This window comes from Calypte anna, chromosome 2, assembly GCF_003957555.1.
Source record: "Calypte anna isolate BGI_N300 chromosome 2, bCalAnn1_v1.p, whole genome shotgun sequence".
Taxonomy (NCBI): Eukaryota; Metazoa; Chordata; class Aves; order Apodiformes; family Trochilidae; genus Calypte; species Calypte anna.
The window spans coordinates 51,694,280-51,718,664 of NC_044245.1; the positions used below are offsets into that span (position 1 = coordinate 51,694,280).

Below are 24,385 nucleotides of genomic sequence, written 5' to 3' on the forward strand. Positions count from 1 at the left end.
TATGTGAACGTCTGCCATGACAAGTCTTATGTGGTTACTGCTTCCATATATTGCCAGCAACTAGAAAATATTCTAAACCCCCTGCTTCAAGAAGTCATTGGATATCCAAATCATAAATTTCAAATTCCCAGCTGTCACTGCCCAACTCTGCCTTCTGCATTTCAGCTAAGTCGTGCTGTATGATATTATCACTCTCTCATACTTAACAGCTTCATCAACATTAACAGAAAAACCTTTGGGCTGCTTAGTATTTAGTATTTTTCACCATGTTTATCAATTACCTAAAAAAAGCTCTTACAAACTCACTCCTCTAAAATGTTGTTTACTCCTCATTTCTATTTGTCCCCACAGTCTCCTTCTTCCTCTCACAGGGAACGAAGATGCAAGAGCAGAAAGATCTAAAATGGTTTCAAGATCTCAACATACAATTAAAAATAGATATATTCGAGTGAAAGGAGACCTTTTCCATAACTCTTTTTTCCAAGGAATCACAATGAAGCATACTGATGACAGATTACCTGAAAGTCTGCAAGCCACAACAGTGGAAAAGGAAGCAGTAGTAAATACTGGCAATATTATTAATAGGTGGAAGAGGACAATTGCAGTAGGACGTTAGGGAAGTGCTTTCCTGGGGCTTCTTCCCTAAAAGTCACAGAGTTCTTCCCCTGGAATGAATGTAATTCCTAATTTTGGATTGCATATGCCACAGATTAAGTAATACTACTTATTTATGCATACAACAGCTAAAGAAAAATGTAAGAGACCTCTATACAGGGAGCACTCTTACACAGGGTCACAGGCAGTGCATCATCCCATTTACTTACTGTGAAAGCACCGTATGCAATACCCTGAAGTCCAAAACTGGAGTTACTTCAGACATCTAATAAAATGATGAGCAGTTTAGCTCTTAAGTCCTACAAATAAGTGGTTTGGACCTTCACTGACAAATGAGGACTTACTTGGCAAGAACCCATCACGGATGTTCTCAATTTAAAAAATGTGTCTTAATCAAACCATAAAGTATTGTCGTTTTACCATATAGATTGAGTGCATGGACACCAGCACAAACCACAGCGGCTGTTATTATGACTTGGGTTTAAGTCTGTTTCTTAAACAAAGACCCAAGAAAAACATATCCTGTCCATGAACAGTAACAAGTGTATCTACCCAAATTTACAGGCATGTTTCATGTATTTTTCAAAAAATAGGATGCGACACAATTCATTCCCTACACTTGTTCTGAAGGTATTTCCTTGCTAGATGCAGTCATCATTAAATTAATTAAAAGGAAGTAACTGTAATAAATGAACATGTACATCTATTTATGTCTACATGTTTCTGAAAGTTACCATTTTGTGTTCTAAGCAGAAAAATCAAAAAACAAAACGAAAGCCAGGATTAAAGAAGCAGCCTTATCACACAGGAGCAACCAGAGACTGGAATAGGTCTCATTCGGTGTCTGTCAAAAAAAATCAGATGCATGACCTCACATGGTTTGCATAACTTATCTGCAATTCAATTTACCCAGCCTCAAAATGGGGAAAATCTTACTTACCTGGATTGCAGTTCATTAAAACCAAACGCACCCTAGAAATGCATGCTACCATACAGATACAAAAATGTTTACACACATTCAAGTCTTCAGAATCAAGTGCTCTCCTCTGGAATGTAAAAAGTCTTTTCAATGTATTACTTGTATGATGAATGTTTCAATCTTCTAGAAGAAAAAGTCACCCATTTGCTTGACTTACTACCTGCTGAGAACATTAGCACAGAACTTCAAATCTAATAAATGAATAAACAGGGGACAAACGGATTTTGCAAGTTTATTGCTCTGTAGTTACATTCCTTCACCACCAGCCAATCTTTAATGGTATTTTTGAAAATGGATTACTTAACACAAACAGCATTTCCTTTAAGTAGCCATGTAAGTTACAAGTTCTCTTTACAACTGAGCAAATAAACTGAACTGGTAGCACTCACTGGATCGAGCCCCTCACTTGTCCCTATAAACAAGGATTTGTCAATCTGCCAAATTGATTTTCCTACTCTGAAATTAATGCCATCAAAATTGATAATATCAGTCAATGCAGGTTACAGATCCTGCATGTTACAAGCAGAGGGACGTACCAGCTGGTGTAAATCTATGCCATTCTTAAAACCAATGGAACTACACCAATTTACAGCTGCTGAAGATACGTCCCTGTGCATCTGTTTAGTACTGATAAAACCATTGACCCAAACTCTGGACGCAGTTTCAAATTGAAAGCTCCCACTGACTCTAGTGAGAGTGATGCCTACAGGAGAAAAGGTGGACAGTAAATAAGTCATCCTAAAATTAGTGCATTTTCTCCCTCCCCACGCCCATTCATCCCAAATTTTTAGAGTTAGTTGTTAAAATCATAACCAGGGAGGAAGCCAAAAGCACAGAGGATTTTGAAACTTCTTAGGTTTCTTTTATGTATTCCCAGATAATCAGTTTAATAAGAGTGCGTTATCAGGACAAGTCCATTTTACTGTCATCATGCAAAGAACCCCAGGAATAAGCCCACAGGGAAAACAGCACAATCAGGAAAACATGATTTGGCCCATAGTTTTACTCCAGCAGGACAAAACTGCAATATGACTGTTGCACTATTCTCTCTGCCATCTATCATTACACCTGTGTCAAAAATTACATTATGCTTCCTCTATCAACCTTACGTAAATTTTCCTCCAAGGATACAATGCAGTACAACACTCATCTGAGCGATCCTCACTTATAAACTTAGCTCTGGGGCAGCCAAAAGGACTAGCATATAACAGAAAAATAATTGCCTGAACAAGGATTTTGCAGGAGGGATACTCAGACACTTCTTAAAACCACCATCCTGTAAAACTGTAGGCAACTGAGAAAAAAAAAATACACCTGCTTCATAGAAATACCTTTAATCAAGGTGAGTTTCTCTGTATGATTCTGAGTGCAGGGATTGGTGCAAATAGCTAATAAATGCATTTCTGACTACAGACACGTCGAACTCAAAGCAGCTTCCCAAAAGTATCTACATGCCTCTTGCACAACAGCATATGCTGTAGTTATCTATAGGTATTTCCCTTTACATACACATCGTTAGAGATTGACAGCTGCTTACATTCTGCAAGCACTACATGCAACAATGACTCTTAGTATCAACTGAATTAACTTTTACTACAAGGAATAAAAACTCAAAACTCCTGCTTCAAGACACTACCAATATAAACATAAACAGTTGGTTGCTAAAACTGGTTAGCACAAGAAAAAATATTGTTATGAGGTTCCTTAGTGCTATTCCACTATAAGACATTTCAACATAAATTAAAATTTAATATTCTTCTTCAACTTAAGCACCCCCAAATACAATCAGACGTATCAAGCGCACAAAAAGAATTCCTACCTATAGTTTGTTTCATACAACTTTTCCAAAGATTTTTTTCTTAAAAAATAATCTTAGACACAGCAGAACAATTTGATCTAAAACCACCTCTCTGCACAGCTTTCATTAATCTAATAGAAAGATTCGAGGGATTTCCATTTTTACCTTTGCATTTTTCCTTTTCCAGTATCCATAACCAATCATCGCTCTGCTCTTCCATTATGCTTCGTATATTGCAGAGTGAGAAGCATCTTCATTAAATAGTATTAAAAATAGAACACACCCGATCTCCCCACCGGAGCATGCTCTGACAGTGCTGATACCACAGCTCTAAAGGTAACCATGCCCAGCTGGGAACTGAGAAGCAAAGTCAGTGCGAGATTAGCAATTTGCAAGCCTAATTGTGCACACAAACTTGCCTCGATCCGTGACGAAGACTGCTAAAACAAAAATCAGCGTGCAGTTAAATTATCCGACTGAAAAGTTGCAGGTCAGTTTGCAGGGTTTTTTTGTTGTTGTTTTTTTTTCCCCACCCTCCCCATCGCCCTCAGCTTCAATTGCTAGGTACTTGCCTAAAATTTACATGTGCCATTTAAAAGAACGCACACCGGCCATGCATCTAGCTCAACGCGATGGTAGAGAAGTCAAACAGGTGATCAAGAGAACATTTGTGCTGCTCTTTAACGCAGCACACTCGCAGCAATGCCACAAGGCAGCGGGATGAGTTTAAGCAAAACCGCACACACCTGGAAGCGTAAAGACGGGAGGGAGAGCGGAGGCGCAAAGACACACCTAGCACGGGAAAACGCACCCGAAATATGAGCGTGTTCCCCCCGCTGGCTGAAACGGCAAATGAATGCAAAGAGACCCACAACACCCAAACAACAATTAAACAAGGCTGAGCAATGGCTGCCCTGGATGAGCACGTCTTGGTTAGACCTACAAGCGGTATCGTCGAAATGCACACGCTGCAAGTAAGCAGAATTACACCAAGCGGAGTAACATTAACTACTTTTTATGGAGAGACTGGTAGGATACCTAACAATATGACTGCGAATCCTTGGACTGCGATCCTTTCTCACTGCATGCATAAGACATCCTAAGGAAGCATCAAGTAAATCTGTTCCCCTCAGATCGCCACCCTTCAGAACAATGCCAGTCAAACAAACCCAGCCTTTCCCTCCAGCAAAGCACGGCTTTCTAAAACGTATCCCTCGATCTTTTTCAGAATTCAGAGAGTAAAAGTTGGGTTTTTTTTTTTTACAGTTTTCTACATTAAGCTAACACCACTACTGGAAGGAGGGCGACCGTCCCACCTCCCCCCTCGGCGCTCGCCTCGCCCGGTTGCCGGATAACGGGCTCGGAGGTGAGGGCACTGCTGCCACCCGCAGACTCATCTCCGGCCACATCACCTCACCATCCGAGCCCGACTCCCCCCACCCCCTACTCCCTCCACGCCCCGGAGCTGAGGGTAGCGGCGAGGCTCCCCTCCGCCACGGCTCCCGTCAGGCGCGCCTCCGGATGGCGGCCGAAGTTGACGAAGGCGCCGCCGGTGCCCTCCGCGGGGGCCGGCAGCCCCACCGACCCCGCCGAGAACCGCGGCAAGCCCTCCACTCGCACCTGGCTCTCACCACCTCTACCCTGCCGCTCCGAGATCCCATGCGAGACTCCAGCTTCAGCACCAATGTCATCCTGTCCCGCTAGACTCTGAATGATACACTTATTTTTTTTTTCCTGCCCGCCCTCCCCCTCCCCGTTCGTAAATACCACATCTTAAGAGATGGAATCCTGCAGTTGCTATAAATAATTGCACATCGCATGTAATAAACCCAAGCCCCAGCTCCATGCACACAGCTCCTATTTCCCTCTCCCTTCGCTTCACATGCTCGTGCCGCCCTGACCTCAGAAAGTAAAAGATCATGGGGGGGGGGGATGAAGACAGGGAGGGGGGAGGAGGGGGAGGAAGGAAGGGGGTGAATGACTCCAACGACATGACAGAAGACACATGCTGGAACGGAAAAGAAAAAATTTAAAAAAAAATTCGCAACAACAAAGAACATGACGCCACGCAAATGTCTACAGATTCTGCTTTGGCTTTTTTGTTTTCTTTTTGGTTTTTCCTTTTTTTTTTTTTTGTTTTTGTTTTTGTTTTTTTTTTACCTTGCCTGAAAACGGGATCTGCCCCCAGCGTCTTGGTGGCTTGGGTTATATTTTTGTTTGTTTGGTAATTTTGGTTGGCTGGTTTGTTTATTTGGCTGCGGATACGCTGCTGTTACAGTACAGTGCCTGTCTTCCTGAAAGACATGGTCTCTTCCTCCGCCTCCGCCTCCTCCGCGGGAGGAGATCCGCCGCACCGCGGTGCTGGCCGGGCGCGATGGCCGCGGCGGCGCCGCCCGACCCTCCGGCCGCCTCCCGCCTCGGGCCGGCTGGCCTCGCCTCTCCCCGCTCCGCTCCCGACGCCCTGGTCCGCCGCCGGGCTGCAGTCGCCTGCCCTGCCTCTGGCGCTGCCTCTCCTCTCCCTGGGTCTCTCTTTCCGTGCCTGACCGGATCCCCTCTCTCGCTCCTCTCCCTCTCTTTCTGCCTCTTCTCTGTCCTTTATCTGCCGCGCTCCCCGGCTCTACTGTCTGTCTGCGACTCTCTCCCTCTCCCTTTCTCTCTCTCCCCGCCCACGCAGCGTGGTGCGCCTCGGACCGGAGACAGCGGCGCGCTTAGTGTCGCTCCTCGCCGGCTCCGCGTTCGCTTCCTCGCTCGCTGCGCTCAGCGCCGCCGCTTCGGCTCCGGCTCGGGCTCCGGTTCCGGCTCCTGGTGCCGCGGCCGCGCCAACGCTCGCCTCACAGGAGCTCTTGGCTCCGCCGCCATTGCGCGTACTCGACGCCCCCCCCTCTCTTCCCTTCCCCCTTACTTTACCCCACCCCACTCCACACAGCAGACACTCGCCGCCCGCTGACTGCGAGGCCGGGCCGGGGCGAGCAGCCGCCCGGCAGGGCTCTGTCTTGGCTCGGTGTGGGGTGGGTACGTCTGCCTGGCCGCCCGTGTGAGTGGCTTCCCGCACGCCGACCCTTGCAGTCACACTCTTTCCCCCCCCCTCCCTCTCCGCCCTCATGCCCTCTCTGTCAGCCCATCCCCAGCCGGGAGCAGAGACAAAGCACCCGATCAGGGCTAATAAGGAGAAAGCTCATTAATCTCCTCCGCTTCCTTGTTATTTGCTTCCACCCACTCCCCATCGCCCCCATCCCTTTCTCTCTCTCTCTCAAAAAAAAAAAAAAAAAAAAAAAAGCAAGTGAGCCCTTGACTCCAGAGAGTAGCTTTAGGAAAGGTCTGGGGTGGGTTTAATTCATTTGGCTGGTGGGACCTGACAGCATCCGCAGTGCTCAGCCAAGCTTCTGCAAAGGGTGGACAAAAATTTTAAAAACACACGCAGAAGAAGAAAAAAAAAACCAAAAAAAAACCAAGAAGCAGATTTTGGGTGGTAGTAGATGAGCCACTTAAAATGGGGCACATGATCCCCTTCCTTCCTCCCCCTCCCCCTTCCCAGCATGTCTCCATCTAGGATCTGGCTTGATGGTATTTCTCTAGGAGCCTCACTGCACCCCATCAAGGCAGAGGGAAACAGGCATTTCACCAACAATCGCATTTCCAATACATAAAACCCCTGCTATCTGTTTAAAAACCAAGCCTCGTTTTACCGAATTGAATACATCCAGGCATTCATTCTGCACCCAGCCGAGAAAAGGGCATTTACCTCTTTGCTAGGTGGCTATTAATATGCAGTAAAATTATAGCTGTACAACCCCAAATGTAATTGCCATAGATCATTTAGAGCAGATCCAGCAATTCAGCTGCTGGAAATGCATGCTCTGTGAATAACCATGCACCTGGTACAATGCCCTCTACTACAAAAACCTGAAAGGAAACAGAAACGTCTGGGTCTAGCTGCAATTAGTAATCCTATATGTGAAAAATAAACAGTCAATAAATACAAAACAGCAAGGTCCTATGAAACATAGTCATAATTTCTGTCTACAGCGATACAAATAACCCAACTCCCGCAGACAGACAATTCTTATTTAAAATACACAGCTAAAAACGCACTCCTTTCATTATGTACTTTCAGAAAATCCTTGTTACAAAAGACAATTGTTTGCCACAATTAAAGATTGCAGAAAAACTCCTGTACCAGTCAAACATGGACAATATACAGAAAGCTGGGAGGTTGAAACATTTGCTTTAGTAGGTATTACCCTTACACCCCTGGAATCCCTTTCTGTCCTCAGAAATGAACACCTGCTTTTACTAGAGACTGCTGATTGGAATCAGACTGGAAGAACACGTCGAGCAATGAACCACACACAACAAGGTGTGCATTAGCAGGCTGCTGGTGCACACCTCTAATCATCAGAGGCATTCAGCCAGGCACACCAAAACCTACTCCTCTAATGCACCTCCTGATGTGGCTTATTCCTAGGATGGTTGCGTGTGGTTCTGTCTACTTTTGATTTCATTATTTGACATATCCGCGCACAGTGTGCTACAAGTTGCAGCTGAAGAAAGGTGAGATGTGGCACCACTGCAGCATGCAACAGCTGGTGACTGGAGCAGAACCACTTCCTTTCTTTTGAAGTGTTCTTTCAGCCGCCTCCACGGTGGCTAAAGCTCATTCTAAAAAACGGCTATCAAAATTATTTTGATAATTGATTTGCACTGAAATTCAGGGACCTCACCTGGCTGCTCCACATCCCCTCCCTCCCAAGCAGGGTACCCACCTAAGGGAGAGAAAAAAGGCTGCATCTGGACATTAAAGCAGTACTGGCTCTTGCCCTCACTAGACAGCTCACAACTCACCTGTCTGAATAGGAGAGGGAGGGAGGGGAGTGAATGTTGTTAAAAAACCTTACCCCGGTCATTAGACACAGAGAACAAGTAAAACAGCCTCGTGTCCACAGCTCGTCTGCCACCGCTGTGATACTGGGGCGTCTTCAGAGTGGGAAGTGCCGAAGCTACGTGTCAGCTCTGTAAGAAGATAAAAATTCAACCAAGCTGTAGACCTTGCAATTAACTCCACTCCCTCCTATGTGGCAGGATGTGCTTGGGGCAAACTACCAAATGCTAAAAATGCCAGTTACTGCAGCACCGAACACTCTATTTCACTCAGGAAAAAAACCCAGTATGTTCTTGGTATTGTGCAAGCTGGTACTTGGATTCAGAATGGTGAGCAGCATCAAACACAGCATGTGCAGAGAAGTGAAATTGCCTCTCTTTGCTGAGAAGTTGTCTTGGACCTTCTTGGAGACAGATATGAATCTAAGAGAATATGCATACTACATCCCCTCTTCAGAACTTTTCCTTGCAGCAAAAAAAAAATCACTATCATCAGATCTAAGAGGTAGGGAACATTGGCAATGGTTTACTGCTGCCTGTGCCAATTTGCATACAGAGGGATGCATTTAAGCCTCATGGAAGTCAGCAGCAGCAGTGTGTTGAAGCACAGGCAGAATTTGATAAACTTTTCCAAACCTTCAGACCTTTTTCTTTCTGTTGTGTAGCCAGTCTTCAGGGCTAATTGGAAAAAAAGAAAGACACGAAACCTACTTCTCCAAATACTTTATTGAGTGAAGTATTACATTAACTCCCAGCACATGCTTTCTGGGACTCTGGTCTTGCAAAGTGCATTTGAACAAAACGACCACCCCACAGCAGTGAAACATGCATCTGCTCTATGCACACAAATTTATAACAGGCAACACCAAACGCTTCAGCTGGAGGTATTGTCAAAGCATGACAACAGATTGTAATATTTGTTCACTGCCATCACACTTTGAAACTATATTCTCTCAATTTCACTTAGCAGTCAAGAAAACCTTAGTGAGCTCTCAAAAACTGACATCAAGGCCAGGCTGGATGGGGCTTTGAGCAACCTGGTGTAGTGTGAGGTGTCCCTGCCCATTCAAGGGGTCAGAACTAGATAATCCTTAAGGTCCCTTCCAGCCAATAAACCACTCTATGATTCTGTGATCAGTTTGGAAGCCTGCGATATCAGATAAACATGCAGAGCTTTGTGCAGTTCTGCAGTCACAGGAGGTTCTTATGATAGAAGGCATGCAGTGTTTCTTAATGCATTGGTAAAAACTTGCATGACTGGTTGCACATTTATTATGCCTCAGAAAAACAAAGCTAGCATACAAAGCCTATTGTGTTGTGAAGTTATGGAATGAATCAAATTGAGTCACTACAGTATAGTAACTTAACTGCTGTTATATTTATCATAATCTTCTGGAAAAGAGGTCACTCTTTGCTGGAGTTTTTTATTATTATTTAATTTTTTCCCCATTTTTATGTCCTGTGTGTTACAAACAAATTAATCACACATAATTTGCTGATGGGTTTAAAAATACCATGCTTCTATTTAAAATGTCACTTAGCGATATGTAAACATAAGGAAATTGCTCTAGTTTCAAACACTTCTCAGAAAAAGCTGAAATACCTATTCCAGCTATAACATCACAAGTAAAGGAAAATTAACCAAGCAGTTTGTGTACAGCTTGTACTTCCAGCTCAGATTTGATAAAAATATGTGAAGCTTTATGCTATTCCCACTGAAGTCAGTGAGGATTTTACAATGGACTTCATTAGGATTAAGATCAAGTACCTAAATCTAAGACTCTCTCTTTGGAGGAGATCAATGAATAACCCTTTAAAAATATAATCTGTTGCTAGAAGGGCTGAGGAAGGTATTTTTTCCCCACTAAAAGCAAAGCATCATTTCTTTGTATTTGACATTTCAAATCCCCTCTTAGTTTCTTTTAGAAATCCCAAAGTGTTTGATGTGCCATATCTGTATATCTTGAAAAGGATATTCCTGCGTGGAGTTCCTCACCCCACCAAAAAAAAAAAAAAAAAAAAAAATTGTCTGATTTCCCCCTAAGATCAGAAACTAGCTCCTGCTCAGCTGTCACTCTAAATAGAAGATGAGCAGGAATTTGAACTCCAGCCTTGACAGCTAGCACTGGTGCAAATGGTCTCTTATGTTGTAGCCTTTTCCTTAGTTTATAGGCAGGAGGACTGTGAGACTTTCAGGTCACAATGTTGGAGGGACAGCGAACAGTTTCATGGGCTAAGGGGGAGCTGACAGCTCAAAAAGATGATCCAAAGGCCACACAGGGGGCTCAAACTGGTATCCTTCTGACTCAGTCATACTGCAGACAACATTAAAAGAGCCATGACAGTTTCCTAAGAACTTCAGGTAGTGTGCAGCTCTCAGTTGCTCTGGACAGAAGCATGTGCATCACAGTATTTTTTATATGCCTGTGCAGTGTTCACATTAGGGCAAAGAGAAAACAAGCAGTGGTGAGTAAGAGAAAGCAATAAAAGGAGAGTCAGCAAGAATGTTGTGAGCTGTGGTGTTAGGATGAGCCAGAGAGAAAATGTTGAGAAAAAAGAGGAGGAAGGAGAGTCCCAGGCAGGGAATGCAGTGAATTGTTTATCTTGAGATCTGTGATTCATTGTGGGGAATGTGCACTACCTACACATATTAGAGTACTGTAGGGAAGAAATCAAGCCGAGGAAATTCCAAAATCTTTCAATAGGATTTATGAGCTTTAATAATCCAGTGGCTCAGGGTCACCTAAGGCTCAGGAATTGCTTGGCTCACAAGTATGAGTGACTCTAAGGAGACATACGACAAAAAAATCATCTGCAGGAGGGTAGTTACAGTCCTGGGCATAGAAGCTGTAAGAATCACAAACAACTTTAGTAGCACAAAACACTTTCCCAGCAAGATCTCACCAAGAAAAGCATTTATTGCAGCCCTTTGTCTAAAGCAAAGTATAAAAGTGTAGCATTCTTCCCAGCACACCTAAAGAGCAGATAAGATTTGGTGATGATTTTCAGCTACTTTATGTTATGCTTTATGTTATACTTTATATATATACTTTATGTTATGCTTTATGAGCAGAGAGTGTGAAGATGTGCCAAAGAACAGTAACAACCTGAAAAAAAAATACAACCAAAAAACAAAACCAAAAAACCAACAAAACCAATCCAAACACCCCAATCTGTGCTAAATCATGCTTTCCAAAACCAGCACTTGACAAACTGCTGGAGGCAGTGTATCTGACAGCCTTTTTTTACAGCTTACGTATCATTGCATTAGCTTTGTTTATGTTCAGTAAAAATTACTAGAAGAGGCACAGATGTAAGCATAGTCACAGCACAGTCAGTGTGACTCAACTTTGGAGACCTTCCTACCAAACGATCCCAACAGCAGCAGCCCTACACTAAGCACAGAATAATTCCTCCTGTGCATCATTTGAAAAACATTTCTAGCTCTACAAGTGTGCTAAAACTTGCAGAAATGTTGCCACTGTCACACAACTGGGGAGTCTTAGAGGTTTTTTCAAGGAGCTATGGCTTAAGATCCTACTGACATAATTTGATAAAGTGTGGAGATAGCTTCACTGCACTGTCCTTTTGAGGCTCTATATTCCCCTGTATGACTGCCACTACAACCTTAAGACATGTCCCTTACCTGTGAGCAGAACATACTCCCTTCCAGCCCCTCTCACCTCTCTCCTTTCACTCATTTGGGACCATTTTTCATTTCTTAAGACTCCTAGCTGGCTATGAGTTTGATTAACACCAATTTAGTGATTTGCAATCAACCTTCATGTTGGCCAGGAGGGCACAGGAAAGACATAACAATATTGAATGAGTGCTTATGTAAAAATCAGGTCTCTTCAACACAAAAGGATGAGAGCAGTATGAAGTCCCACAATGCTGCACTTCATGGACAGAAGACAAAGACAGACACTTAAGCTTCCAGCACTTTGAGGTCTTGAATCTTTCAGGTCATGGAGTCTTAAGCATGGTTATTTCTCAGTCACTGACCTTAAAATAATACAGTTCCCACAAATTTTCTCCAGCTGCCTTCTTTTTGTTTCACTTTGCCTTGTTCTCTAGACATATTTAAATTTTCTTTTGTTTGGAATCTACATTTTTCCACGCCCTAAAATTATAGCCTTTGCAATGAGCAGTACTGTAGGAAGTCCCTTTATTGAAAGAGCAGAACATGGTCCAATTTTAGCATCATATAATTTCCTGCATAATTGTTAAATCATTTTCTTCCTTTTCTCCCTCCCCCTCTCTTTTGTTTTGCCTTTTTTTTTTTTTTTTTTTTTTTTTGCATATCCAGAGAGAGAAAGACAGACAGAAACCTTAACAGCCTCATCACACTGTGCTGCACTGCACCTCACCTTTACTGCACCAACAATCTTGCATGGATGTCAGAGCTTCCCCTACCTATTGCTCCACTTGCACTGGGCTCTGTACTTTGCAAGGTACTGTTGGTTGACAAATGCAAACCTCCCTGTGTGTTTGTGACATTGTATTCCCAAATATCACATCATAAAATTATTAGGATAAAAATGTTCATAACATTTCCCTGTGCACCATCTGGGCCTTGCAAGAAAGCTGACATTATCTGTCAAACTAAAGATAACCACATTTTCTCTCTTTTGTATCGCTAATGTTTGTCATCGCAAATTTCACTTTAATGCTCCAATTACATTATGACATTCTTACAAACTGAATGGCACTAATGACTTTCATTATTATTTACACACTTCCTTAATTATAAGGCTCTCCCTCTCATTCACAACATGTTCTTCCTCATAACACTCTGATATAAAGCTAATGAATTTTAAACTTTTTATTACATAAAAGCTCATGATTAATTACCCAGCTTCCCAATCTCTTTATGGTGCACAATATGGGGCTCTCCTGCAGTGATGCAGCAAAGGGGGAGAAGTATGGAACTTTTATTCCCTCCTCAGTGAAAGCAAATAAAGAGATAAATAGAGTAACTTTTTCTTTAAAGCGGCATATGCAAATTTAATTGAAAACAAATATACATCAAACCGTTCCTCAGGAGAAATCTAAATCTCTCTATATTAGCAGCATGTAGTAAACAGGATGATAATGCCTATTATTATCATCTTTAATTTTTCATGACACCAATTTTTTAATCTAGTTCAAGCAAATGAAACACTAGAAGAAAAAAGATATGGCTTTTACACCAGACATCTTAGAGTTGTATGCTGCATCACCAAGATCAACCATTTGTGTGGATTTAATTATTCAAAATACTGGACTTCTCCACTGATAAAAAAAGACAGGACAAAAAAGACCAAGGCTGCACCACACCAGATGAAGGGCAGTCATGACAAATATAAATTACTGCACTGCAGACTGACAAAGGTAATACAATAAACCAGAGCCTAAAAGACTTTGAAAGACATTGTGGGGGCACTGAATAGCCTAGCAATGTAATTCAGATCTCAGTGTTTAAGCACTGATACAGACTGCAGTCTGCACAAGCTGTACAGGTCTCAGTGCCTGTGCTGCCAACAGAAATTGTGTTCATGCAACCAAATGTAAATTTGCTGACAGCAACAGGGAAAAAAAAATATATTAATTAAAAAATATGGCTACTCTCACCTGATTTGTTGGCTAGTAAACTTGACCTGAAGATTACAGGGAACTGGTGCATATGAAAAAAATGTATATCCTGTCATTCCAAGGGAAGTTTCTTTTTATGTGTCTCCCCTGTTTGTGAAGCAAGAGCCAATATCTATGCAAATATATACATAATCCAAATAGGGATGTAGTCTCAAATGGGGAAAAGCACATCCTGTCATGACTGAATCACTGGATAGCCAGGTATGAATGTTCCATTCACTGAAACCAAGCATGGGACAACGAGAGAGATGATGATTCATTTGCCAGAGCCATTTGCCTATATGTTGCCTTTATACTCTCCTACTTCAGATCTACTGGTAGAACAGATAAGAAAATAGGCTTTCTTGTGAGAAAAGCCTGTTCTCTTTCAAATTTGGTTTGTTTTCTTGTTACTACTACATGGTTTAAATTTCTAGTCAGTTTCCAGCCTCATGGAAAATCCCAGAGGCACATTAAAATAAATAATTCCCTGAAAGCTCAGTACAACACAATACAGTGTAGCTCCAGCCTTGTGAAAATCCTGAGAGACTATAAACATACATTTGTCTGCTTTTGAACACCTCTTCATGGGTATAGCAACTATGTGGTCCTACAGAGCAAACAACTGCAATAAAAAAGTTTTGCAGGGTCTGATTGAAGGCACACAGAGTAAACTATATGATCATCCTACTATTCTCAGTTAAGATCTCATTCCAAGGCTACTACTCATCAGCATTTCAGTTATGTGAATTATGAAACTCCCTAATGTCAGGGAATGTTCTGGAGTTTCAAAAGAAACCAAAGCTTGAAGGAAAATAATTTCTTCCATTCTCTTTACTGTTGTCTTGCATGCTGCATGTTCTACAAAAAGTTATTAGGAATATATTATGAAGCAAAAGCCTGAAAGATTTCTATAATTTTTTTAAATCTGTAGCTAGAAGCCAAGCTTCAGAAGGCAGGGAGGCTTCTGGCAGAAATTTATCAAATAACAGAGATGGAGAAAAGCGAGACAGATGCAGAGAAACTAGGGCTAGGAATAACATTACTTTTCTAATTCTAATGAAGTTTATTTATTTGGCATTCAAAAACAGTGGCAACTTCTGTGCTACTCCATCTTTTATCAGCATGTGATTCAGGATTCACCATTTGCCCTCACATATTGTATAACTGCTCTGGGTATATAGATTAAACGCTCCTAAAAGCCATTTTTCTCAAGATTCAAGATTCTGTTTTCTCTGGCTATTAAGCTTGTCCATCTTTTGTTGCTGACTCAGGAGTACTGGACTATTACATCTACAGGATAAATCAGCTTACATTCAAAGACTCCCAAGAATTTTGGGCAGAGAGCACCCAGCTTTCACATGGGACTGGATTATCCTCCTCAGCCACATTTACATACCCATCAAGAAATTTCAGAACAGTTCTGCTGAGAGCCAGTTGAATGCATGCAAACTAAATGTCTTTTTGAACAGCATAAGAGACATCCTATATGCTCTGGAAAGATTGGGCCATGACCCCAAATTGTGTTTTATTTGTTAATGGTTTATGTTGCAGATAGCCTTTCTGAAAAGACAGTGAATAATGAACCACAGTAGGCAGGAAACAAAACATGATTGTTTCCATGTAAAATAGTTGCTGTGTTTAGACACATTCATCTGGGAAGCCTATGAACTTTCCAGTGTTATCCAGGAATAATTGTAGTCTAAGGAAAATGGTATAGTCCTTGAACTTCTTCATGTACTTGACTATTAGTAATAGCACTTACATAAAAGTAATGAGACATCACAGAGCAACACAAAAATATAATAAAGCAGTTGAGCTGATATTTATATATATTTTTAAAACAACTGGAGAAGGTTGCTGATAATGTAAGAATAGGTAAAATTAATCAACTTATTAAGTGGCATGAGGATTTGCAGTTACAATTTTATGGCCCATTCCTAATACAGCCCAAACTCTGATAAGTTTACAGTCCACTAATGACATAGGGCATTATCCTTATGCTCTCTGGCTTTCCACAATATTTTTTTTATTGCCATATATAGGTAATGAAAATCTAGTTGTTTAACATAATTAAAAGTGTTTATATCCCCACATTCCCCCAGACAAAGGCTCTCTGAGATCCTTTAAGAAGAAGCAAAGATTTACTGAACGATTTGAAAGCAAGATGAAGAGGAGCCTTGTTGCAAATTTGTAACTGTATTACATGGCCCTGTGATCCACTGATGATATGAGAGCATGAGGCATAAAGCCCTCTCTCTATTTTGCCTCTTCTGTCAATGTCAGAAATGCTTTGTGGCTCAGAGAAGTAAATGAGAGAGAGAGGAAGCGCTTCCTCAGTATGGTGACAGAGCAGAGAGAAAGGTGAGATGCCACTAGGAGAAGTAATTAGTGGCACTTGGGAGGAATCCACAGAAGCTTGTTCTTACAATTGATTTTGTTGTTACACGCTGTATGAGATCTCCACAGCCCAAGAAAGAGGAGCCATGTATCACCTGAGAAAGCAGCACATGAGGCAACACACTTAAGCAGTAGCCAGATGACTCTGACTTCAAGTATCAGGGCTCTGATCCTGATTCTAGCTTTTATTTATTGGATAACTTTGGGCAATTTAACCCATCTCCCAGTGCCTTTGTTTATTCTTCACATCTGTTTCTTCTGATCTTTCTTGTGGCTATTGTAACTCTTGGGAGAGGGCTATCTATCATTATGAGTTTACATAATAGCACTCTGTAAAGATGTAAACTCCTACATCTCAGTCTGAAAATAGTCTCATTTAAGATGATGGGAATTTTACATTGATCTCAGCAGCAATCTCATTTGCCAATAAGATCATCTGTATGTATTCTTTTGAAATGTTTGCTATTGATTAACACAGTTTTTAAAAACACAAACAATAAATTATTCATTTTGATTTATAAAGTTGTTATAGGAAGTGTTTATCACAGGCAGAGTATTTTCATACAAATCAGAATACTTGGAAAATAAGCCAAAAAACCCCACTACAGATCAGCTTTTCCCTGTATTATAACTGTAATCACTTTCCTATAAACATAAACAAAACTGGGAACCCCTTTACTGAAATGCCTAAAAAGAGACATGAGCCTTGCAGACCCAGAAAGCCAGTGAACCCCATAAAAGACAGCATCTTGATAAAGAGTATCTTACCAATAGCTTCCCTGCATGCCAGCGTACTGGTATTAAGTCCACAGGAGTAAAATTACAAAGGTCATCAATTTTCAGTAGAACTGTGTGTCACCTGAGGACCTAGATGAATTTGATTTAGACAGACCCAGACACTGGGAAATACTGCAAATAAGGTCTTTAAGTCATCAGACCCTAGTATAGAGAAAACCACACATTAGGGAGATGAATTTTTAAAAAAATAGGTGCTGCAGTAAAATCTTAGCTGTACAAGTGATTTCTTCTTGTGCTTGTCATTCATACTATTTGTATAAAACTTGTCTTTTCTATGTCCTGCTTTTCTTTCACCAGGAGCTGCAAGCTTTTAAAACTGCAGGGATGGGGTAGGCACCCAGCCTTGCATACCTGAGCATCACAGCCAAAAGTGGAATGTTTTTTTCCAAAACAGCAGCAGGGGAGTCGTAGAAAGCATCACAACCCCTTCAACAGCTGAGCACTTTCTTTTTAATTGCAGTGCCCAGCAATTTTTTCAGAAGTGAACATTTCTCCAGTGTCCCCTGTAGGCCTTTTGTCAGCTTCTGTGCACTCTTGGTTGTTTTGCTGATGCTCCTCAGCAAACATGATGATAGCTGGTAAAGCTATACATATCCACACATCCATATGAGAAAATGGGTGGAATTAAAACTAGGCAATTTTTCAATGCCAGACTCCTCTACAACTTTTACTGAACACCTATGAAGAAGGTGGCCGACAGCTGCCTCATATCTAGAGTAAGAAGTCAAGCTAAGAGAGGAAGAAAAACCAGAATTTTCCAGTGATATTGGACTTAACCCACAAAGTGTGAGGTCTTGTTCGTCCTCAGACTTCATGATGTAGAATCATAGAATCATAGAATCGACTGGGTTGGAAGGGACCTCAGAGATCATCAAGTCCAACCCTTTATCCACTACCGCTGCAGTTACCAGCCCATGGCACTGAGTGCCACATCCAGTCTCTTTTTAAATATCTCCAGGGATGGAGAATCCACTACTTCCCTGGGCAGCCCATTCCAATGCCTGATCACCCTCTCCATAAAGAAATTCTTTCTAATGTCCAACCTAAACCTCCCCTGGCACAACTTAAGACCGTACCCTCTTGTCTTGCTGAGAGTTGCCTGCGAAAAGAGACCAACCCCCACTTGGCTCCATACTGCCTGCTTCTTCTCCATTACCCTTTACCTCTAAGAAATAAGCTCCTTCAGACTTTTTTTGCCCTTCTATTCCTGTGTATTCCTGTCCTGTGTCCCTTGTACTCTCCTTTCTCCTTTTCCTTTCCCTCTCTCTGTATTCATGCCGGAGGGTATCTCATGATGAGGCTCTCTAATCAATCGTCTGACTCATTGCCTTATGGCAGAATATTGCCATGGCTAATGACTAATATGACTGCAGGATTTCCAAATGTCATCTTGCAAGATCTTACAGATTGCCCATTAACTATTTTTCAGCCTTACCAGGAGTAGCTGGGTAGCAAAATAAAGCAGCATGATTGTGCATAGTAAACTCATTTCTTCCCAGCTGATTTCTATTTATAGGTCTAGCCTAAATAAGACTGTATAGGACAAAGTATTTTCAAACTGAGAAATGCTCTATTTGTGAACAGCTTTTCCTATGATACTCAAAGCATTCATTTGCACAATGAATGACAAAAAATAATGGTTGAAACTTTTTAATTCTTGAAACATGGGAACAGATATTTTCGCTCATGAGTCATCATAAAAGAAAAAATGTGAAAAAGTTCCAAGGCAAACAAATATTGTTAGATGCATTGCATTTGTTTATTTTTATTCATGCCTATAAAACACATTTTCTTCCACTTTACAATTCTGTGATGAGCAAAGAGTATCACAGCACATTTTCTCTCTGCAACTCCTGTGTCCCTGCAACTGAGGCTAATGTTTCCCTTTTCAGTTAAATGCAGTCATTCTATGATAGCATTACATTATTTTAGATTCATACAAAAGCAACATACTTCAAAGTATAAGAATTTTTCACACTAAGGAGGAATTATCACAAAAAGTAGTACAAATTAGCACAAGAATTGTGGATTATTTTAAAGTCTGACAATATACAAGTGATGCTTTGCTGCAATCCTAATGATGCCTGAATATGTCCTGTATTATTTAGCCACCTGCATTAGTTCTGTCACTCTTTTCTTGCCATGCTCACCAATACAGCATGGAATTAAATGCATTCTGACCCTTTTGCCTTTTTCAAACTCCTGTGTTGGTAAGAACCAAGAATTTGTTAATCACACAATTTTGATATTTCACCTGGGAACGTAACTGTTACACTTCCACAGCTTGAAAATTCCAGAAAATACAATAACATTAGACCAATTCTCTTGCATGAAACTTATTTCAGCATTGCCAAATTTCCCAGGTACCCAATTATAAATACTTACTGATGCCTTCTTGATCAATTCATCTGGTCATCTTGCCACTGACGATTAAATGACATCGATGTGAAATGAACATCCTCAGAGATGTTGTAGGAAGGGTAAAGTGCCAAGGAGTGCTATTTTTTTTGCTGCTCGTTTTCAGTGAATTAATAAGAAGCATTATCTTGGGTATAAAAGAACAGAGCTCATAGCTAGAGAAGGAGATACAACATTGAATTGAGAAGCGTACTGTAAAGATTAGCGTGTTAGAAAACTGATGAATAATGTCACAAGACCTTAAACTGGCTAATCTCATAGAGACAGCTTGTTAGATCATCAGATTCCCTAGCTGAGAAACCTGCTTCCATTACTTCTGTGTTTGTGGTGTCAAACCCAATTAGTGTTTCTCCAGATTAATTTTCATTCATCAGTTAGAAAGCCAAGCAGGAAAAAATGCAGTGAAACTGAATTTGCTTCCTGTTCACTTAGCAGAGTTTTGTATGGACTTGGGTACCACAAATATGAGAAACACACACAGAGATCAGCTCTGGTAACTGCCACAGCTCTGTTCCTTCCCTACAGCCCTGCAAGCTACAGCTTCTCTAGCACCTTCCTCTAGCACAGAAGCAGTGATGAGCTCCACCATATTAACCTGAAAAATCCAACACAGCAGGAAAAATTTCACCTCTCTACTCAGCCAGCTTGGATTTGCTATCAGCCCTCATTCTCAGCCGAAATAGGGTATGCCCTCCTCCAGTCTGTCAGTGTTTCTAGTTCATTCTGTGTATGTAGGTGGTTTTTTTTTTCCTTCTCAAAGCTGAATATGCAAAGGTAACCACTACTAAATCCATCCTGTGGCTCCACCTTAGCATGCTCACATCAGGTTATATATTACTTCACTACTAATAGTACCTCTAAAACCATATGGTAGAAAAAAAAAAGAATTTTGACAGCTGGGGTGAAATGAAATCCCTGCTAAATTTATGGTACGGATTTTACCTGAGCCTAATTTTTACCACCCATCTTAACAGCAGTGTTATATGGCATCAGCTATGTTTAAAAAATTGCTTATTTCCTCCTATGCCATGAAAAACTTCTATCTTAATTACATTCAATGAACCTAATATTGGCCATAGAAAATTGCTGAAATATTAAGGCTATGACATTGTCTCAGTTTTTAAGAGTAAACACTGCAGTATTTTTTTTTTAAACTCAAATGCAAAACTTCCCAGGTGTTGAATTTTTAGTGACACTTCCAATATTTCTGAAGCATTTTGAGGGGAACCTGTGAATTTTAAGTAGTGGTAATCAATAAAGTATGAGAAAGATTTTATTAAAACTTAAATCTCAAGCCCATGATCCTGACAGAGCTGCGACTTAGTACGTACTCAGTCATGTTGATTTTCATAATTTTCCTTCTCTCTGAAAACATCGTTGATCTTGTTTTGCCTGTCAACTATCTAAGAATATTACTAAACTCCTTATTTAATAAGATAAGCACTTTATAATGGAATTTAAAACTCTAGGTGCAATGCAGCCAACATCAAACATTGGCATAAATTTCCTGCACTAAAATTCATATTTATCAGCATCATCCGCAGAAAGGGGTTGTTTGTTTTTTAAAGCATCTGTATCTCATGGTACCAAAGGTTCTATATTCAGGAACAGGCTTTAAATTAACTCGAGATGCTGCTAAAGAAGCCTACTCCCTTCAGCTGAACTAAAATAAGTTTGATTTCCCCCATTTTTTTAACAGTCAGATAATCTGAATGTTCAGTTTTGCATCTGTTATACAATTGCTTCTTTATTCTGAGTCATTTGGTAACCTCTAAAAATAGTTCACTCTTCTTGAATTAGCAGCACAGTGTTATAGATCATGTAGAGAGAAAAGCCTATCTCTTTACTTCTGCATAGCCAATATGCCACAGGGCTCTGGTATCAGAAAGTCACTGCAGTGTATCTTAACTCCAACAGATGTTACTGCTGACCTCCTTGAGAGCCAGAAGGAAAAAGAAAAGAAAGCAAATGATTAGAAGCCAAAACAATTGCTCTGTTGCAGCAGTAAAACACTGTCCATATAGGTGGGCTGTGAGGTACGAGCTATGTTGATAACAGATTACTTCTAAGGCACAGTAACTTAGTTTTTCAAGTCAGTACTCAACTGCTTTTATTGCACCTGAAATAGAAGGTGATCTTATTTTTGCAATAGAGGAACTATCTGTTTTGCAAACACATCCCAGTTTCTGATGAAATCAAAAACTTTGAGTTCCAGCTCTCCAAGTGATGAGTTGCACATAGAGTCCCAGGAACAGAAGAATACGTTCATTTGTTGTTCTGGAGTACTATTAAACTATTACTTGATACTCAGCAGTAAGTGTTCTTCTAGGATTATTCCCTGAGGTAATTTAAATTCTCTTTTGTGTTGTTTTTTAGCTATGTGATACGTCTGGAGAGAATTATTTTCCAGTAAAAACATTTGAAATAGCCTCAGCAAGCTGTTAAGATCAGAAACAGCAGCTGGAAAAACTGAAAAATTCCAAGTGAAGTTATGTTTTAAAATATGATTTACTCAAAGGCAGAAAAGATCAGCCATGAAGTTAGAAAGGACTTGGAGATAAATGACAAGTCACTGTTAACAATACAAGTTTTGCTGAGAAAGCAAACCAATTTGAGAACAAAAAAGAACAATATGCCAGAATGTCATACACAGAATACAAACACAATCCATGCAGCTAATTCCCCACAGAAAATAAATAAATAAATGGATGAATAAATATGCTTTGTTTTGTTCCAGTTTCTGGGAAAACCTAGCATTTTCCATTTAACTCCGCACAAAAGGAAACAAATTGTTACTTGTGTGTCACCTTCCCCTTTCTTTTGTTCTAAGAAGGTCATAATATTCAAAAGATAGAATGCAGACCATAAATGTTCATTGAGAAGGCAAATTGGTTCATTTTCTGCATGCTTCTCAGTCCTTTTTGAAAGTGTTTGTTGCTATTATTTGATATGAATTGCCACAAGAAAGTTTCCCTCCTATCTGATCATTTTTAAAAAGACCCTCATAAGGACTTGCATCTCCTTTTTTCTCTCTATTCTTCTGTCAAGAGATTGTCAAATAGAGGGAAATGTAGTCAATTTCTGCAACTAGAACCCGTAGAGCCTTCTCTGCCAGGCTGGAGGAAAGGATGGCTTTTTCCTGGAGCAAATTTACTGCTTCCTTCAAGGACAAAACCCAGCTATAGGTTCCTTCTAGAAGATCTGTGTCAGAGCCTCTGTCTGGAAGAATCAACACTACAACAAGTTTGAGGGGTCACAGTCTCCAAAACTCTCTCAACCATCCTTGTGCTCCACAGACTCATTGTCCTGTCATGACATATGCCAGGGCAGGCTGCACATATACAGCACCAAACCATAAAAATCACCTCTCTTGTGTTATCTGCCAGTTTGTTGTCTTGTTACTTTAGACTTTTCAGGTGATCCCTTCTACCTCACAAAAAAAGAAAAATAAAAAAATAGGTGTTATGTAGATGCAAACAGTCACATTAGCAAGGTCTTGCAACTCAGGAGGATTAAAGGATTGAATAAGTGAAGTTATACTGGTCTTCTTGTCCAGACTGTTTGATAGCTAGAAATATCTCCAGTATTTATAGTGTGCTATATCCTTGTTTCAGGAACAATTTTAATTGAGAAATTTCTTCTCTCTCTAGGTAAAAAGCCTTTAAAAATGAGGTGGCTTCTGGGGTTGAGGGCAGGTGAAGGAGTATTGGGATGTTGGGTTTTTTTTTTACTGTCCTTATATTTTCTGTAAAGGAAGGGGCATTTGTGAGATGTGCAAACATATACACACGTAGAAATCACTATAGCAGACCTGATCCTACCAGAATCCTACCTCTAATCCTGAAGTGATCTAAAGGAGTTACATAACTCTTCCTAAGCTCTTTGCTAGCATTAGACTCAAAATACTTTTCCTAATCCATATAAATGACCAAGATTCAAGTGTATGAATTTTGTTAACAATACCCTATAGAAATTTGATGTCATGTCAAAGAGTATCTGTTTTCTAATGTTAGAGATCCTCATTTATGATCCTACCAGTGCTGCAATTCACATGCTCCTCATCTACCTGGATGTGACCATTCACTGCTCTTGATGTACTTTTATGTCATCTCTGACTCTTATTTCTAAGGTAATAATTTTTCACTTCATGTGACAGCTTTCCTGTGCCTTTATTCATTGCTGTTCTCTTCTGAAATACCCTCAAACTGCACAAAATCCTCTCTAAGATTCTGTTCTATATGGGTTACTCAAGGTGAAAGTGTATTCATGAGGCATGTAACAACATATCAACATTTTTTTTAATATTCCCCATCACATTCCTAATGATTTCTAATTCATCACATTACTAATGAATATTTTTAGTCAAAAATGCACATTACCAATAAGCCTGCATTTTGATGTCCCTTTCACCATCTCACTACTGCTAGTGCCAAAATCCCTAAAAGCTGCCTAGTATAAAAGAGGCATTTTTGAAAGATTGCCAATATTTCAACAGCACACTTCAAAACAAGGTTCTTAAATATTTCAAGAAACAAACATGAAAAGAAGTGTGCACAAGCCACACAGAAAAGCTTGAATGCTCTCCCTGGGCTCTTCATGGTCTCCCGGTGACAGTGAAGCCACCAGTGGCTAAGCTGTAGATGATCATAGCCTGAGTCACACAAAGCCATCAAACTTCCTTCCTCTCTCTTCTGTGTTAAAGACTAACAGATCACTGAGATGCAATTTTCTTTTTCAAGAGCAGTTGTTTAGATCCTTTTGCAGACATCCCACTATTTTATTATGTGGCACATATTGTAATTTCAATTCAAATATTTGGAAAAAAAATGTTTTCTTCGTGTACTCATGTATATACATTAATATTGAACATAGGGAAGTTGACAATG

General features: G+C 40.6%; 1 protein-coding gene across 15 annotated transcripts in view; it reads right to left on the bottom strand.

Annotated features, from left to right (window-relative positions):
- Positions 1–24,385, bottom strand: part of ARPP21 (cAMP regulated phosphoprotein 21) — a 196,392-nt gene that overhangs the window by 131,510 nt on the left and 40,497 nt on the right. For 12 of the 15 annotated variants that reach the window (XM_030446436.1, XM_030446451.1, XM_030446445.1 and 9 more), the window contains exon 2: positions 8,288–8,402. The exons of 1 other annotated variant lie outside the window; for it this stretch is intronic. The gene's annotated coding sequence lies outside the window, so the exon portion shown is untranslated. Of the gene's footprint in view, positions 1–5,012; positions 5,111–8,287; positions 8,403–24,385 lie in introns of those variants that run through there. 2 more of the 15 variants (XM_030446449.1, XM_030446438.1) reach the window with 2 other exon arrangements.